This window comes from Plecotus auritus (assembly GCF_963455305.1).
Source record: "Plecotus auritus genome assembly, chromosome: 5".
Classification (NCBI taxonomy): Eukaryota; Metazoa; Chordata; class Mammalia; order Chiroptera; family Vespertilionidae; genus Plecotus; species Plecotus auritus.
In genome coordinates this window covers 135204059-135220273 of record NC_137776.1, presented here as the reverse complement: position 1 = coordinate 135220273, position 16215 = coordinate 135204059, and the positions used below count along the sequence as shown (strand labels likewise).

The following is a 16215-nucleotide window of genomic DNA, read 5'->3' as shown; positions in this document are numbered from 1 at the left end:
TGTCTTCCTGGGTTTTTATGAAGGCTTCATTACACAGTCATGATTGACTGAGTCATTGACCATTGGCACTTGAATTTAATTTCCAGCTCCTTTCCCTTATCCCAAAATGGGGTAGTTGGGACTCAAAGTTACGTCTAATCATTTGTTTGGTTCTCTTGGTAACCATCCAATCCCTGGGTGGGGTCCAAAAGTCACCTTATTAATATAACAAAAGATACCTTGATCACTTTCAACACTTAGGAAATTCCAAGGGTTTGGGGAGCTGTGGATGATAAACACCAAATATTGTATATATAAATCACAATATTGCAATTCCCCATAGGAATGCAATTCCCCTATAATCTCTTTCTCTTATGAGAAAACAGGACCTTAGTTCATTATTTACTTTAAAGAAGTCAGTGTAAATTCAAGTCATTTTCTATCCTGCTATCATTTGCTCAAAGACCTTTTACAATGGGTCTTATGTAAGAAGAAATGCAGGAGTTGCTGTGGTGAGGTTTATTTAAAGAAACCATTTAATACATGCTAAACCTGAATGGCAGCATTATTTGTGTATGGAGAAACAGGGGCTATGAATGCATCAATTCCTTCCACTTGACAGAAAAAGGGCTAATAATAAGTGAAAAAGGCCCTACACACTTGCTTAAAGGCTACGTCTTTGCCTCATCTCTTACCACTGCCCCCTCCTTCACTGTCCTCCAGTCACAGTGACCTCTTTCCTGGTCCTTGCTTGCCAAGCACATTCCCTTCTGAGGGTCTTTGCCTCTTTGCTAGCCCTTCTGCCTGAAACACTTTTCCAAGATAATCACAGGACTGGCCCATTCTCATGCCTCAGATCTCTGCTGAAATGTCAGTTAGTCTGGGAGGTCTTTCCTGACCACCCTAACTGAAATAGCACACAGACTGCTCACTTTCTACTCCTTCACTTTGCAGTATTTTTTTTAGTGGCAATTATACACTTGCACATTATATGTTTAAGGCATTTTTTGTCACTATATCAGAATACTAGCTCCAGCACGCAAGGAATATGCAGTTAATTAGTATTCACATAGCATCCTGGCGGGACCTAGGAGGTGCTCTGTAAATATTTGTTGAATAGATGAATGAAGCTCTTTGGGATGGTGGAAGTTGTTTCTACTCAATCGCCCAGGCCTCGTGGTCAATCTGCAGGCAGCTGGGAGCTTCCTGCCACCCGCACTGCTTCCCAGCAGAGGTGACGAATTGGGAGTCAGGCCCTCGGGATTGCATTGGGGAGAAACTGCAAGGCTGAGCACGCTGCGCCAACCACCCCCGGCGCCACTTTCCCTCGGTCCAGAGGCCAAGACTGGGAAGCACAGGTTTGCAGCACCCGGAACGTGGGAGCTGAGGCAGAAAAAAGACAACAGTGCGCGGGCGGGGAAAGTCTGCGCGGTGTCGGGCTGCGCGCAGGGGGCGCCTTCCCGGTCCCGCTGACTCATTCCCAGCCGCCTCCACCGCGGGTGGGCGGCCACACACACGCCTATCTTGGGGAAGGCCGTCCCCGCGAGCCCCCACCGCCAGCTCAGCCTCTCCGCCCGCTCAGGCCCAGGGGCCTTCCCGGGAATCTCCGCGCGCGCCACGGGAGGCCACGATCCCGCGAGGCTCGCCCCTGTCGGCCCCGCGGCGCGCGCACCGGGAGACGCGCGGCCCCCGGGGAGCGGCGCACGCGCAGTGCGGGCGCGCGCACCAGGCCCTGCTCCCGCCCCCGCCCCCGCCCCCGCCCCCGCCCGGCTCCGGCCCGGCCCGGCCTCAGTCCGCGGCGAGTCGGTTGCCTGACCGAAGGCCCTGAATCCGAGTGTCCGCCTTCGGTTCTGAAGACACTGGGTGGCCCCGGAGAGGGTGGAGACGACGGCGGTGACGAGCTTGCCGGCTGCCGGCTGCCGAAGCTGAGTGGTGTGGGTGCAGGAAGTAGAAGCCGAGGAGCCGAAGGGGGCAGCCGCGCCTGCAGCTAACGGCCTCCTTGGGCGCTGACCGCTGGGCAGGAGAACCGCTCGCTCAGGAGTTCGCGCCGCCGCCTCCACTGCTCTGTTGTGGGGCCCGGACTTGCGGCGCGTCCGGGAGAAGAGCTTGTGCCGCGGCGCTGGGAGAGGCCGGGTCCTCGCCGCCGAGGGATGTGAGTGGGAGCCGCAATCGCACGGGAGGGATCCGGAGGTCCCAGCCTGGCGGACGCTCGGACCCGAACCCGTGCCCGCTCCGGGGGCTTCGCAGACCGTGGCCGGCCGGAGGCGCCCGGTAGGAGCAGCCTGGGGTCTGGGGGCGGTTCCTCATCGCCCGGTAGGAGCAGCCTGGGGTCTGGGGGCGCGTCCTCATCGCCCGGTCCGTGCAGCGGGTGGGTGTTATTGCCCTTGTCTCTCCACCACCCTCCCACCTGGTCCCCGCTTTCTCCCCTGCTTGTGGCAGTGAACTTGACAGCAAGGAAAATCTTCCTCTTGGTAGGGAAACGACGGAGTGTTTTGCTGTAGCTATTTGTATCCATGTACGCCAGATCCCCACCGCCCACCCTTTACTTACCCTCTTTAAAATCTTCTAGATATCCAAACAGCCCAGAGAAGAACGAGCATTTCCCCTGGATTTCTGCGGTAGTAACTTCTTCTTCTTTTTTAGGTTTCAGAAACAGGCAAGGGAACAAGATGTGAACCGTTTTCATTCTGCAGAACAAGAGGCCCTTCCTCCCCTTCCCGCGAAGGTGGGTAAGCGATCTTGGCTGCTGGGAAGGTGAGGATATGGCGAGCCGCGAGTGCGAGCGTAGGAAGGTGGGAAGCGTGTGGCAGGACTCATGGCTTCTTACTCCTGTGAAAATGGCAGTGCTGAACTTTTAACGTTGGTCTGGGAGGGTATGTTGGGGGGTGTTTATTGTTCTGGGATCCTTTAAGAAGCATTCATTGTTTCTTTCTCGGCTGACTATACGTATAACGTGGCTTTGCAGAAAAAAACATTGTCATTTACCCTGTTCTCTTCAAGCAGCCAGAGAGTCTTAATCTTTCAAAGAGAAACATTTTCTAGTACTAAGAGATACCTATTGAGAGAACACGTTAGCCGTTCTTGCTGGGGTTTCTGCTGCCACATTGAATGCTTCCTGGATGGTTTTATCTGCCTAAGTTTGCTGTGTCGGTTGAATTTACCCAGTTTGCTTTCCGGTGGTTATTAATCTGACAGGAGAAACTCCTTTTTTTTTTTTCTTCTGAATGAAGCAGCTAAGGTGTGTCATGCATAGTGGGAAGGAGAAATGTGGAGAAGGAAACAAGAAGTGGGAATAAGAGAGGTGACCATTGCTTTTGGTTTCATAATAGATTTGTATTACTGAGTTGTTGGGCTACTGCAAATGTTCTGATATCACACCCAGCAGATCTGAAGATGGATAATCAACCTTTGGTCTCCCTCTCCCCACCCTCTTCACCTTTTTACCACTTAAAGTGCAAGAATCATTTGCTTGTATATGTACATATGTGTTAGTGTATAATAAACATATCTGCAAACTGGATGTGTCCAACACTTGCCTTAATAGTACATGTATTCACCTGTATAGGAAAGCTCCACTATATAAGCATATAATACTTGTTTTTGCTCTAGTTGAATGACCTGTGTTTGGAGTTTATAGTGTTTTGTGTGTGTGTGTTTTTTTTTAAGAGGCCATTTAAGGAATAGTATGGGGGGATATTTAAGGACCATTGTTTGATTTGAGACAGGTGTCTCAAGTATGGGATGGGAACTGATATCTTTTCTCTATCTTCACCTGTCTATATTGCTGAAAGATGGGATGTTTTTGTGGCAGAATAGGAAACAGCTTTGGCTTTGAAGTCAGGTCTGGGTTGAATCCTGGTGTATTTTTTAAAATCTCGTTGAGCCTCACTTTTCTTATGGTTGTTGTGAAGATTGAATAAGATTATGCATGCAAAGTAGTACATTGCTTGGTAACTATAAAAGTCTTGGCTGCTATCATGGCTGAGCAGGCCAAGGAGACTCAGAGAAGGACAGAATGACTCTGCATAAGGTGTTCTGCCAGTGACCAGTATTTCTTCCTCTTTAGTATAAGGACAAAAAGGACCTTTGGGTCTTTAAATGGTTAAGGGACTTTATAGTCTTTTTATGGAAAGATTGTACTTCTCCTTGACACCCCCCTCCCACATTGTGCTGTCCCTACCAACTATTGTGCTGCCCTCTTGTGGTTCATTATGCTAAGAACTTTCTTTTGCTCCTCCCACATTGCATTTTTTTGGTCTCTTTTTAGGCCCCTTTCCTATACTCCCAGTTTCCCAAATTGTGCGTTGAGTGAGGGTGCCCCACAGTACCAGTGAACTCAGGCCTGAACTATTTGTTTGAGGTAGTTCATGGTTTCAACATTAAATTGACACATTCCTTTCTACAATGTCATGTCTTTGCAAAGCTGTATTTTTAGAGGTCGCTGTGATAAAAAGCAAATACTGCATGAAAATTAATGATACAGGCAAGGAGAATGTGCTGTCCGACTTAATTCCAAGGTTTGAGAAGTTGTACAGTGCCCAACAAGCCCTAAGTTTTAAGGACATTAATACTTAAATGGTTTGAACCTACCTACCTGCTTAAGCATTTCTTTTGGCCTAGGGTTCCTACGAAAAAATTACTAAGACTGAGGACTCCCTAAATGGAGAAAGTTTGAGAACCTCTGCCTTATCTTTTGGTTGGCTTTTCTGATTTAAAAAATGTTTAGTTAATGGAAAAACTGCATTTTAAAAATGTTGGTCACTAATGGATCCCCTCTCCACCAAAACTATTGATATAATTGTTGCTACAAGGCTACTACCAGCTGGTCATGGCTTAATATAGTTCCTTTCCTATTCAGTATCTTCATAGCTTCTGCTCATTTCTTTCATTTTAAAACTAATCTTGTTGCCCATTTGTCATTCTAGTCATAGTACTGGTTTTCTAGTATATTTGATCATCTTCTCATACTCAACATCCCTCAAATGAAAATCATTATTTTATATCCCTTTGTAATGTCCTTCTCTCCTGGTTATATAGGATTTAAATTAGGGATCATTTTAAAACTGTCTCTTTCATATTAACCCATCAAACATTTCCTGTCCATATTTCTTTTGTCCCTCTGTCTCTGCTTCCCTCACTTTACCACCTGAATCCCAGGACTCATTTCCTCAGCCTAGAATATTGAAAGTCATAGCAACCTCTCAGAATCCAGCATCTCTTCCTTCTAGTTATCTTTAATAAAAATGTCACTTTAGCTCTAGCCAGTGGCTCAGTGGTTAGAGCGTCAACCTTTGGACTGAAGGGTGCCAGGTTCAATTCCAGTCAAGGGCATGTACTTCAGTTGCAGGCTCGATCCCCAGTCCTGGTCTGGGTGTGTGCAGGTGGCAACCAGTCGATGTGTCTCTCTCACATCGATGTTTCTCTCTTTCTCTGTCTCTCCCCCTCTATTCCATTCTCTCTTAAAAAAAAAAAAAAAAGGAAAAAATATCCTCTGGAGAGAATTAACAAAAAATAAAAATATCACTCTATTACGCCTTATTGTTGGTATTCTCTTGCCCCATATTTTCACTAGCTTCCCACTTTATACCTATTAAATTTAAGTTCCTTTTTCTGGCTTTCAAGATACTCTATCATTATTCCCTGCTCTATTTATTCATTCTTTTGTCTAAGGACCCTCTGTAAGCATTCTCTGCTATTGACTTCCAAGCTGCTTTTCACACTTTCTAATAGCAGCTGTGCTTATTTCCACCTTTTAACTTTCATTCTTGTTTTCCATACTTTTCCTACCAAGCCCGGTTCTGTATCCTATTGCACTGCTTACTAGATGTGGAATAATTGAGCAGGGCTTCAGTTTCCTCATCTGAAAAATGAGGAGAATTATAGTATTTTTTCCTTAGGTTTGTAGTGAATATTGAGTTAATACATGAAAAGTCCTCAAGATCAGTGCCTGGCACATTAAGCACATCTTAAGTTTTAGGTATTACTATAATTACTTATTACCACTACTATTATTACTACTATTATTATCACTGTACTTCCAGTTAAAATTCTATCTCATTTGTGAAACTGTTTCACTAAATATTGCTTTTACCCTTCTCTGTATTTCTATAGTTTCTATTTTTGCATAGTTTACTTGTATACCATGCTTTGGTTGTTTGATAGTTATTTCCCTAGAGTTAATCATATTTTTTCAAATTGATAGTGTATGCTTTGATGAACAATACCTAGAATTAAACCAGCACACTCACAGCCCGACCAGTGTTACTCAGTGGTTGAGCATTGACCTATGAGCTAGGAGGTCCCAGGTTCAATTCCTGGTCAGGGCACATGCTCAGGTTGCAGGCTCGATCCCCACTGGGGGAAAGAGGTAGAAACATCAATGATGAGAGAGAATCACTGATCAGCTGCCTTCTGCACTACCCCCACTAGGGACCAAGCCCGCAACCCAGGCATGTGCCCTTAACCGGAATTGAACCTGGGACCCTTCAGTCCACAGGCCGATGCTCTATCCACTGAGCAAACTGGCTAGGGCCAATAAAAATATATTTTTTAAAAAAAGCACACACAGAGTGCTAAGTACATGGGGAGCATTCAGTAAGTGCTGTGTATTCAAAAGGAACTTTAGTCACCAAACAAACACTTATTAATACTTACAATGTGAAAGGTACATTGCTATGTTCAAAAGACTTTTAGAAAAATATTAAATAGGTTCCTTTCACTAAGGACTTAAAATGTAATTGAGGAGATAAATAATGAAAGTTATAGATATTTGAGGCCACAAGTGAGCAAAAAGGCTCCACAGAGGAGGTAGAATCAAATCTAGGTAAGATTTGATTTTGCATAAAAGGAAGGAACTTGTATAGGAGGTAAAGGCAAAATATGCATGACATGTTCAGAGAACATTACATAAAATAACTTGATTGAAATGAAGGTTTGTGTGGAGAGTAGTAAGAAATCTGGTTGAAAATGTAAGTTGGAATTAGATTATGGATGCCTTTAAGAGCTGGGATGAGAAAAATGTACTTGGCTCTTTAGGTAACAGAGAAGTTTTTAAAATTTTGGATTGAGAAAGAGCTTGCTAAAAGAAGTATTTTAGGAAAATCAGAGAGGCTCCAATGTGAGGCATAGTATGTGTTGAAGTGATATGTGGAAGTGATAGAGTAGGAAAATAATCTAGGCCTAAAGTAATGAGGATTTGCACTTGGTTGGGGTAAGACTAGAGAGATGTCACACAAGATTTCAGTATGGATTGTATAGGAAAGGAAGATGTGGGGCGGGGTTGGGGGAAGCAGGGAGGAAGAAGAGTAATCAAAGATGACTTTGAGATTTTGATCTGTGACAGAGGAAATGAAATGTTGCAACTCTAAGACATCTGGGCCACAATATATACATTTTGTGCGTTAGGAATATGAGACCCAGAGAGATTTAAGTGTGTCCAAAATTACTCAGCTAGCTAGTGACAAAGAAATAACTACAATTTTATTAATGGCAGTATTGACAGAAATAGGTGTGAAAGTATTAGTAGATGGTTGAGAAGATACAGATATAAGCTGGGTTTATATTTTGTATATGTTGAGTTTGAGGTGACAGTAGGAGAGTCAAGTGAAAATGGATAGCCAGACAGTGGGGCATATAACTAGAACTTGGTAGAAAAATTTAAGGCTGGGATTGTAGTGCTCAGAGTAAAGAGCAGTAGACCTAAAATTGAGCCTTGGGAATTGCCTATAATTAGAGAACTGGCAAAGGAGACAAAGGAGGAGCAGTTAATATGAGAAGTAAGGGGATAGGTAGGATAAGAAGGTGAGAATGATTAAAAATATTGATTGTTGTTGATTATTGGCAACAAATGAGAAGAATCAGAACTGAAAAAAGGTCTTAAAAATGTGTGCTAGTATTTTACCTGGTATGAAATCTAGAAAAGCAGAATAAAGAAGAAAATTGCTTATAGTTTCCTCATACTATTTAATAAAAGAGTAACATGCAAATTGACCATACCTCCACCACACACAAGCCATGCCCACCATCCAATCAGGAGCAAGTATGCAAATTAACCCAACCAAGATGGCTGCGGCCACAGAGCGAGCAGGAGGCTTGGGTTTCCCCGGCAATGGAGGAAGCCAAGCTTTCCGCACACCCTGGCCTACCTTGGCCTCCACTCAAGGCTACAAAGTTTCAATGATAGAAGATAAATAAATCCCAACAAAAATGGCTGCAGCCACGGAGCAAGCAGGAGGCTTGGCTCCGCTCAAGGCTACAAAGTTTCAATTATAGAAGATAAATAAATCCCAGATACCAGGGTCTCTGCTTGGGTTGCTGAGGGGCGTGGCCGGCCTGCAAACCACCATAGGTCCCATACCCCAAGGGAACCCCCACCCTGATCCGGGACACCCTTAAGGGCAAATCAGCTGGCCCCCATCCGTGCACCAGGCCTCTATCCTCCTATATAATAAAAGAGTAATATGCGAATTGACCATCACTCCAACACACAAGATGGCTGCCCCCAGGTGGTCAAAGATGGCTGCCCCCATGTGGACACAAGATGGCCAGCAGGGGAGGGAAATTGGGAGGGACCAGGCCTGCAAGGGAGGGCAGTTGGGGGCAATCAAGCCTGCAGGGGAGGGCAGTTAGGGGTGACCAGGCTGGCAGAGGAGGGAAGTTGGAAATGACTGGGCCTGCAGGGAAGGGCAGTTGGGGACCCAGGCCTGCAGGGGAGAGCAGTTAGGGGCAAACAGGCTGGCAGGGGTGCAGTTAGGCATCAATCAGGCTGGCAGGAGAGTGGTTAGGGGGTGATCAGGCTGGCAGGCAGAAGTGGTTAGGGGCAATCAGGCAGGCAGGCAGGCGAGTAATTGGGAGCCAGCAGTCCTGGATTGTGAGAGGGATGTCCGACTTCCCGTTTAGGTCCGATCCCGGTATGATCGGGCCTAAACAGGCAGTTGGACATCCCTCGAGGGGTCCCAGATTGGAGAGGGTGCAGGCTGGGCTGAGGGACACCCCCCCCCCCCAAAACAAATTTTGTACACTGGGCCTCTAGTGCAGAAATAACTGCTATTAATATTTTGTTCTTTCTAGTATGACAGATGATCTTTGGATTTGACAGTTGGCTGAACAGTGGAGACTTCTATCCAAAGCTCTTATCACTGGGACTAATGATGAGAATTTTGGGCATAATAAAGATTGGGAGGTATTTTCTACAGAGTGTTTGTCATTTTTCTGTGTCCTTCAATTTCACACTACATAGGTATTGCTATTCCTTGTGGACATTAGCCCTGCATTTATATTATTTGAGTAAGTAGACATTCAGTGATTATCATTAGACATTTAGTGATCCAGTAGGTTCGAAAGTGATCTCTGGGTGCAATTGTACTGGTAAAATCTGAATAAAATGCTAATGGATGAGTTTCTAAAAGGAAGAGGAATTTACCCTGGCTGGTGTGGCTCGGTTGGAGTGTCATCTGTATGAAAGGTGATGGGTTTGATTTCCAGTCAGGGCACATGCCCGGGTTGGGTTGCATCTTGATCCCCAATAAGGGCATGAATGGGAGACAACTGATCAATGTTTCTTTCTCATGTTGTTTCTTCCTCTCTCTCCCTCTCTTTATTTTATTTTTTTTTTAAATATATTTTTTATTGATTTTTTACAGAGAGGAAGAGAGAGGGATAGAAAGTTAGAAACATCGATGAGAGAGACATCGATCAGCTGCCTCCTGCACACCCCCCACTGGGGATGTGCCCGCAACCCAGGTACATGCCCCTGACCGGAATCGAACCTGGGACCCTTCAGTCCGCAGGCCGACGCTCTATCCACTGAGCCAAACCGGTCAGGGCTCTCCCTCTCTTTATTAAAAAAATCAATAAAAAGCATATCCTTGGGTGAAGAAAAAATTTTAAAAAAATAAAAAGAAGAGAAATTTTTGATAACCTAAAACTGAAGTTAGCATGATTGAAAGTGTTCAGTTTTGGAGACTGAAAGCATTATCTGTTTTTGAAGCCCGTGTGGTATAGCTAACAGAGGTGGACTAGGTTGGGATAGTTCATGGGCTATTTGTTTTGCTTGAATGCTTATTTTGATTTTCCCAAGGACATCTTTCAGCCTTATTTTTGGATATCAGCCCTTTGGGATAAGGTATTCATTGTTGCTTATTAAATTATTTTATTTTAATAAATTCTGACTATGAAATATAATGCCACTAGGCAATATTTTTGTAATATGAAAGGTAATGTGATGATTTGGGAATTGGGATCAGGGACGGACTCTGCTGTCAGTGTGGTGTATGATTTTGAGCCAGACCTGTAATCATTGAGTCTTCTATTTTCCTTATTTAGATAATGAAGAATGGAATAAATCTTTTTTTAAAACTTTATTTTAAAAGGGTGGAATCATGTAGTAAAATGTATATAAATTTCATAACAGTGTCTTCTGGTGTTTACCTCTATATTTCTAAATAACAATCTACCATCAATATTCCCCCTTCCTCATTCTGTGTCTGTACTTATACTCTGCCCTTTTCCCCTTCGCAGTGAATGAACTGCTCAGTGCCACATTTGTGTAGAGGAATCCATCTCTGTTTGCATCCAAGGACTTTGCCATTCTACCGCTCCCTCTTTTTCTTGTATCCTCATTTTTTCTCTCTACTAGATCATTTCCATCAGTATGTAGTCTGGTTGCTATTGCTGCATGACATAACTACCCCTATACTTGCTAATGTAAAACAACTATTTTGTTAGACTCACAGATATTATGGGTCAGTAATTCAGATAGGGCACACCAGTGATGGCTTGTTTCTACTCCACAATGTCTAGGACCTCAGTTGGGAAGACTTGTTTGCTGGGGGTAATATGAAGGTGGGGGATTGGAATCATTTGAAGGTATCTTCACTCTTATGACTGATAGCTGATTCTGGCAGTTAACTAAGATCTCAGCCGGGGCTCTTAACTGGAGCATGTACATGTGGCCTGGACCTCCTTACAACGTGGAGGCCTCAAGATAGTTGACTTTCTTGGTGAGTCAGGATTTAAAAGCTAGTGTTTCGGTGAACATGGTGGTGGAGGGAGGGGTCTGCGGATTAGACTCCACTTATTAATAGGGGGTGGCAAGGTCACATTGTAGAAGATAACATGTTGGATGGGAGATATTGCTATGGCCATTTCTGGACAATACTATTGCCATTGTTTGCCCTTTTGCCACACTTCACATCCCTTCCACACCCAAAACATTTAAAATACATTAACCTCCTCCTCAGAGACCTCTAATTCATAGGACATCAGGGGACATCAGCTCAAAATCCAGTCTGTTATTATCCAAATCAGGTCCAGATACAGATCGGTATGGTTTCTTGAGAATGATTGCTCTTTACTTGTCTGTGAAGAGACAAGTAATATGTCCCCACATAATTACCATATGAGATTGGAAAGGCACCTGTTAACCACAGTAGACTTTCTTGTTCAAAAAGAGAGATAAGGGAGGCACACAGCAGTCTATAGCAATTCTAAAACCTGGCTGGGTGCATGTTGGCCGTTTCTTGATTGGAGTTCAGTCCTACTTCCTAGATCTTAGTGGGCCATGGCTGCTTCTTTTGGTCTTTCGTCTCACCTTCTGAACAATACTTTTTCCCCCAGAAGAATTTATCTGTGTTTGCAACTGAGTAATCTGAGTTTGCCTCTTGCCTATAGTGTCCAAAGCCTCCTTTTATTTTATACTAGTGGCCCAATGCATGAAATTTGTGCACGGAGGGGGTTGTCCCTCAGCCTGGCTTGCACCCTTTCCAATCTGGGACCCCTAGGATCAGGCCTAAACTGGCAGTCGGACATCACCCTCGCAGTCCGGGACCACTGACTCCTAACTGCTCACCTGCCTGCCTGCCTGATCGCTCCTAACCACTCTGTCTGCTGGCCTGCTCACCCCCAACTGCCCCCCCCCCCCCCCGCCGGCCTGCTCACCCCCAACTGCCCTCCCCTCCTGGCCTGATTGCCCCTAACCACCTCTGCCTTGGCCCCGCCACCATGGCTTTGTCCCAAAGGACATATGGAAGGTCTCCCAGTCTAATTAGCATATTACCCTTTTATTAGTATAGGTAGTTACTGTCCCTTTCATTCTAAGCTAATATAACTCCTTTAAAATTTTTGTGGATTGCCTGTGTATTAATTGACTCCATTAGACAAAAGCTATACTCACAAATCTCTTACAGCAATCTTTTTCATATTTTAGGCTCTCTGTGAGGCTGCTGTGGATCATTTTGTGTCTGAGAGAATCTATGAGGTACTGACTTAGATCTTGCTGAGGTTTTAGCAATGAATCTTACATTCCCAGTCTAGATTGTTCTTTGCTCTGAGATCCTTTCTTACTTCAAGAACACTTTGCTGGCTAAAAAGACTGTTCTGAGCCCTTTACATTTCTTGAAATTCCATTCAAAAAGTGAATAGCTCATTCTTTAGTTCATCTCTCTACTCTCTTAATTATAAAGGCAGCTAGAAGAAGCCAGCCGTTTCTTCAACATTCATTAAGTACAATTGACCCTTGAACAACACTGATTTGAACTGGGTGGGTCCACTTATAGGTAGATTTCTTTCAATAAATTTTTTTCAAATTTTTGGAGATATGTGATAATTTGAAAAACTTGCAGAAGAACCGTGTAGCTTAAATATTGAATAAATTAAGAAAAAGGTATGTCATGAATGCACACATATATGTAGATACTATCTTATCATTTTATGACAGCAATGAAATATACACAAATCTGTTATAAAAACTTAAAATTTATCAAAACTAAGGCACACAAACACAGCCTATACATGGCATCATTTGCTGCTGAGATAAATGTAAATAATAGAAAGACACAGTATTAAATTATAACTGCATAAAATTAACTATAGTACTTACTGTACTACTATAATAATTTCATAACTACCTCCTGTTGCTATTGCAGTGAGCTCAAGTGTTGTATCTGCTTAGAATGCTGTGATACTAATTATCTGCATGTAAGCAGTTCATCTTTCCAGTAAATTGTATATTGCAAAGTGATCTCTTGTGGTTCTTGCCTATTTTTCATTGTTTACTGCAATACTGTGAACCTTGAATAACACTGGGGGACCCATACAAAGTGCCATGTTGGAAATGCTCCTCACAAGAAGTTGACTTACTTGACATGTACCACAGATTGAGGTATGCAGCTACAGTTGCCCATCATTTCAAGAAAAATGAACCCAGCACAAGGACCACTGTAAAAAAAAGAAAACATTCTTGAAGCTGTTACTGAAGCTATGCCAGCAGGTGTGAAAACCATGTACTTTTTGCTAACTACCATTTTATCTCATATAGAAAATGTGCCTTTTATGTAGGTGCAGGCCTGTTATAAGAAAGACATAACTATGGACTGTAATATAATTCCAAAAAAAGTTAAGTCATCATATGAAAACTTAAAGCAAAATTAAGGTAAAGAATCTAATGCTGGAGAATTTAATGCCAGCAAAGGAAGGTTTTGATAATTTTAGAAAGAGATTTGGTGTAAAAAATGTCAAGATAACAGGAGAAACAGCTTCTGCCAAATAAGAAGCAGCAAACGAATTTCTGGATGTTATTAAGAAAATCATTGAGGAGAAGGATATCTGCCTGAACAGGTTTTTAATATAGACAAAAGTGCCCTATTCTGGAAAATGCCAAAGGACATTTATTAGTTAAGGAAGGGAAATGAGCACCAGGCTTTCAGGCTAGGCTAACTACTGTTCTGTGCAAATGCACTAAGATTTATGATCAGGACTGCCCTTATCTATAAAGCTGCTAAGCCCGGAGACTTGAAGAGAAAAGAAAAAACATAGCTGCCAGTCTTTCAGTTGTACAAGAAAACCTGGACAACAAGAACCCTTTTTCTGGATTGGTTTTTTGGATGCTTTGTTCCTGAAGTCAGGAAGTATCTTGCCAGTAAGAGTTCTTTTAAAGTTCTTTTGATACTGGACAATGCCCTTGGTCACCTAGAACCTCATGAATTCAACACTAAAGGCATCGAAATGGTCTATTTGCCCTCAACCACATTGTTTGTAATTTAGCCTCTAGATTAAGGGGTCATAAGGACTTTTAAGGTTCATTACACATGAGTATTATGGAAGGGATTGTCAACACTATGGAAGAGAACCCTGATAGAACATCATGAAAGTTTGGAAGGATTATACATCACTGAAGATGCCATCGTTGTTATAGAAAAAACTGTAAAAGTCATCAAGCTGAAATAATAAATTCCTGCTGGAGAAAACTCTGTCCAGATGTTGTTCATGAATTCATAAGATTTATGACAAAGCCAGTGAAGAAAATCATGAAAGAAATTGTGGATATGGCAAAAAGGGGGCAGGGGTGATGGGTTTTAAGATGTGGATCTTGGAGAAATTCAAGAGCTAATAGGCACCACACCAGAGGAATTAACAGAAGATGACTTGATGTAGATGAATGCTTCAGAACCAGTGCCATATGATGAGGAAGAAGCTGTAGAAGAAGCAGTGCCAGAAAATAAGTTGACATTAGACAATCTGGCAGAAGGGTTCTGATTATACATGACAGCTTTTGACTTCTTTTATGACATGGATCTTTCTATGATACAGGCACTGAAACTAAAGCAAATGGTAGAAGAAAAATTGGTACCATGTAGAAACATTTTTAGAGAAATGAAAAAGCAAAAAAGTCAGACAGATTATGATGTATTTCTGTAAAGTTACATCTAGGGTGCCTGCCTCTCCAGTCTCCCTTTCCACTTCCTCCACATATTCTGCCTCTGCCACCCCTGTGACAGCAAGACCAGCGCTTCCTCTTTCTCCTCCTTCTTAGCCTGCTCAATGTGAAGACGAGGATGAAGATTTTGATTATGATTCACTGCCACTTACGATGATCCACTGCCACTTAATGACTAGTAAATAACCATCAGACGATGTAAACTGTAAATGTATTTTCTTTATGATTTCCTTAACATTTTCTTTTCTCTAGTTTACATTATTGTAAGAATCTACACTAATAAAAGAGAAACATGCAAATTAACCATCACTCCACTAAGCCCACCAGCCAATCAGGAGGGAATATGCAAATTAGAAGGAGAAAGATGGCGGCAGCTGGGCAGGGCAGGATGCCTGCTATGAGAGGGAGGGCTAGGGGCGAAGGGATCTACAGGAGCAGCACTCCTGCCCCGCAGCAAAGACGAAGACTGCAGACTCTGGCTGGAGTCTGCAGCAAAGGTGGCAGGCCAGAGCGAAGGCCTGGGTCCCAGGTGCCGGAGGAAAACCGGTGCTGGAAGCCAAGGGAAGGAAGGCCTATTGCACGAATCTCTTCGTGCAACGGGCCTCTAGTAAAGTATATAAAACTTATATAAAAGTATGTGTTAATCGATTATATTATTGGTTCTGGACAACAGTAGGCTATTAATAGTTAAGTTTTTGGGAAACCCAAACTTAAATGCAGATTTTTGACTGCACAGGGATCAGCACTGTTAATTCCCTGTGTTGTTTAAGGGTCAATTATATATATTTTATTTTCCAAATTACTGTAGGTGATAGTTTTGCCAAACTTTCCACTACTGTATAACAAGGATCTCCTTTAATTCAGCCTTCAAAAGTATTTTCCTCACTTTCCTTTAAGCCCTCTTTGATAGCCTCCTTGAGACTTATTAGGCTTTTATTAAATCTCCTCAAGGCCCTTTATATCTGTGAACACAAACGTCAGATAGGTCCTCATCTCTTCATGTCTATGCTAGAACTGTTCCCTAACCCAGGGGTTCTTATCAGAATTACATAAAGGGCTGGTTAAAACAAATTGCTGAGTTTCTGTTTCAGTTGGTCTGGAGTTGGGCCTGAGAATCTGCATTTCTAACAAGTTCCCAGGTGATGCTGTTGATGTTGATTTGGGGACCAGACTGAAAATCACTGATGTATAAACCAGGGTTGGCAAATTTTTTCTAGTAAGGACCAGATAGTCAATATTTTAGGCTTTGTTGGCAAGATTGTCCCTATTGCAACTACTCAGCACTGCCTTTGTGGTGCAAAAGCCACCAAGGAGAATACAAAAATGAAAGGATTCAAAGACTTTATTTACAAACAGGCAACTGGTTGAATTTGACCTGTGAACATTAGTTTGCCAATTCCCAATTTAGTACCATTACTTGACACATTTTCTTCAAGCTACTCCTGCATTTTCTACTTCCCTTTAAAGCAAAGCTCTCTTTGTCTCTTCTTTTTATTCTCTCAAAAATTTTATCTACTGTGAAC

The 16215-nt window shown here is 43.0% G+C and overlaps 1 protein-coding gene across 2 annotated transcripts in view; it reads left to right on the top strand.

Annotated features, from left to right (window-relative positions):
• Positions 1 to 1740: 1740 nt before the first annotated feature.
• Positions 1741 to 16215, top strand: part of JAK2 (Janus kinase 2) — a 112222-nt gene continuing 97747 nt past the window's right edge. Inside the window, exons 1-2 of one of the 2 annotated variants that reach the window (XM_080669931.1) lie at positions 1741 to 2250; positions 2623 to 2704. The gene's annotated coding sequence lies outside the window, so the exon portion shown is untranslated. The remainder of the gene's footprint in view (positions 2251 to 2622; positions 2705 to 16215) is intronic. The other variant, XM_080669930.1, reaches the window with a different exon arrangement.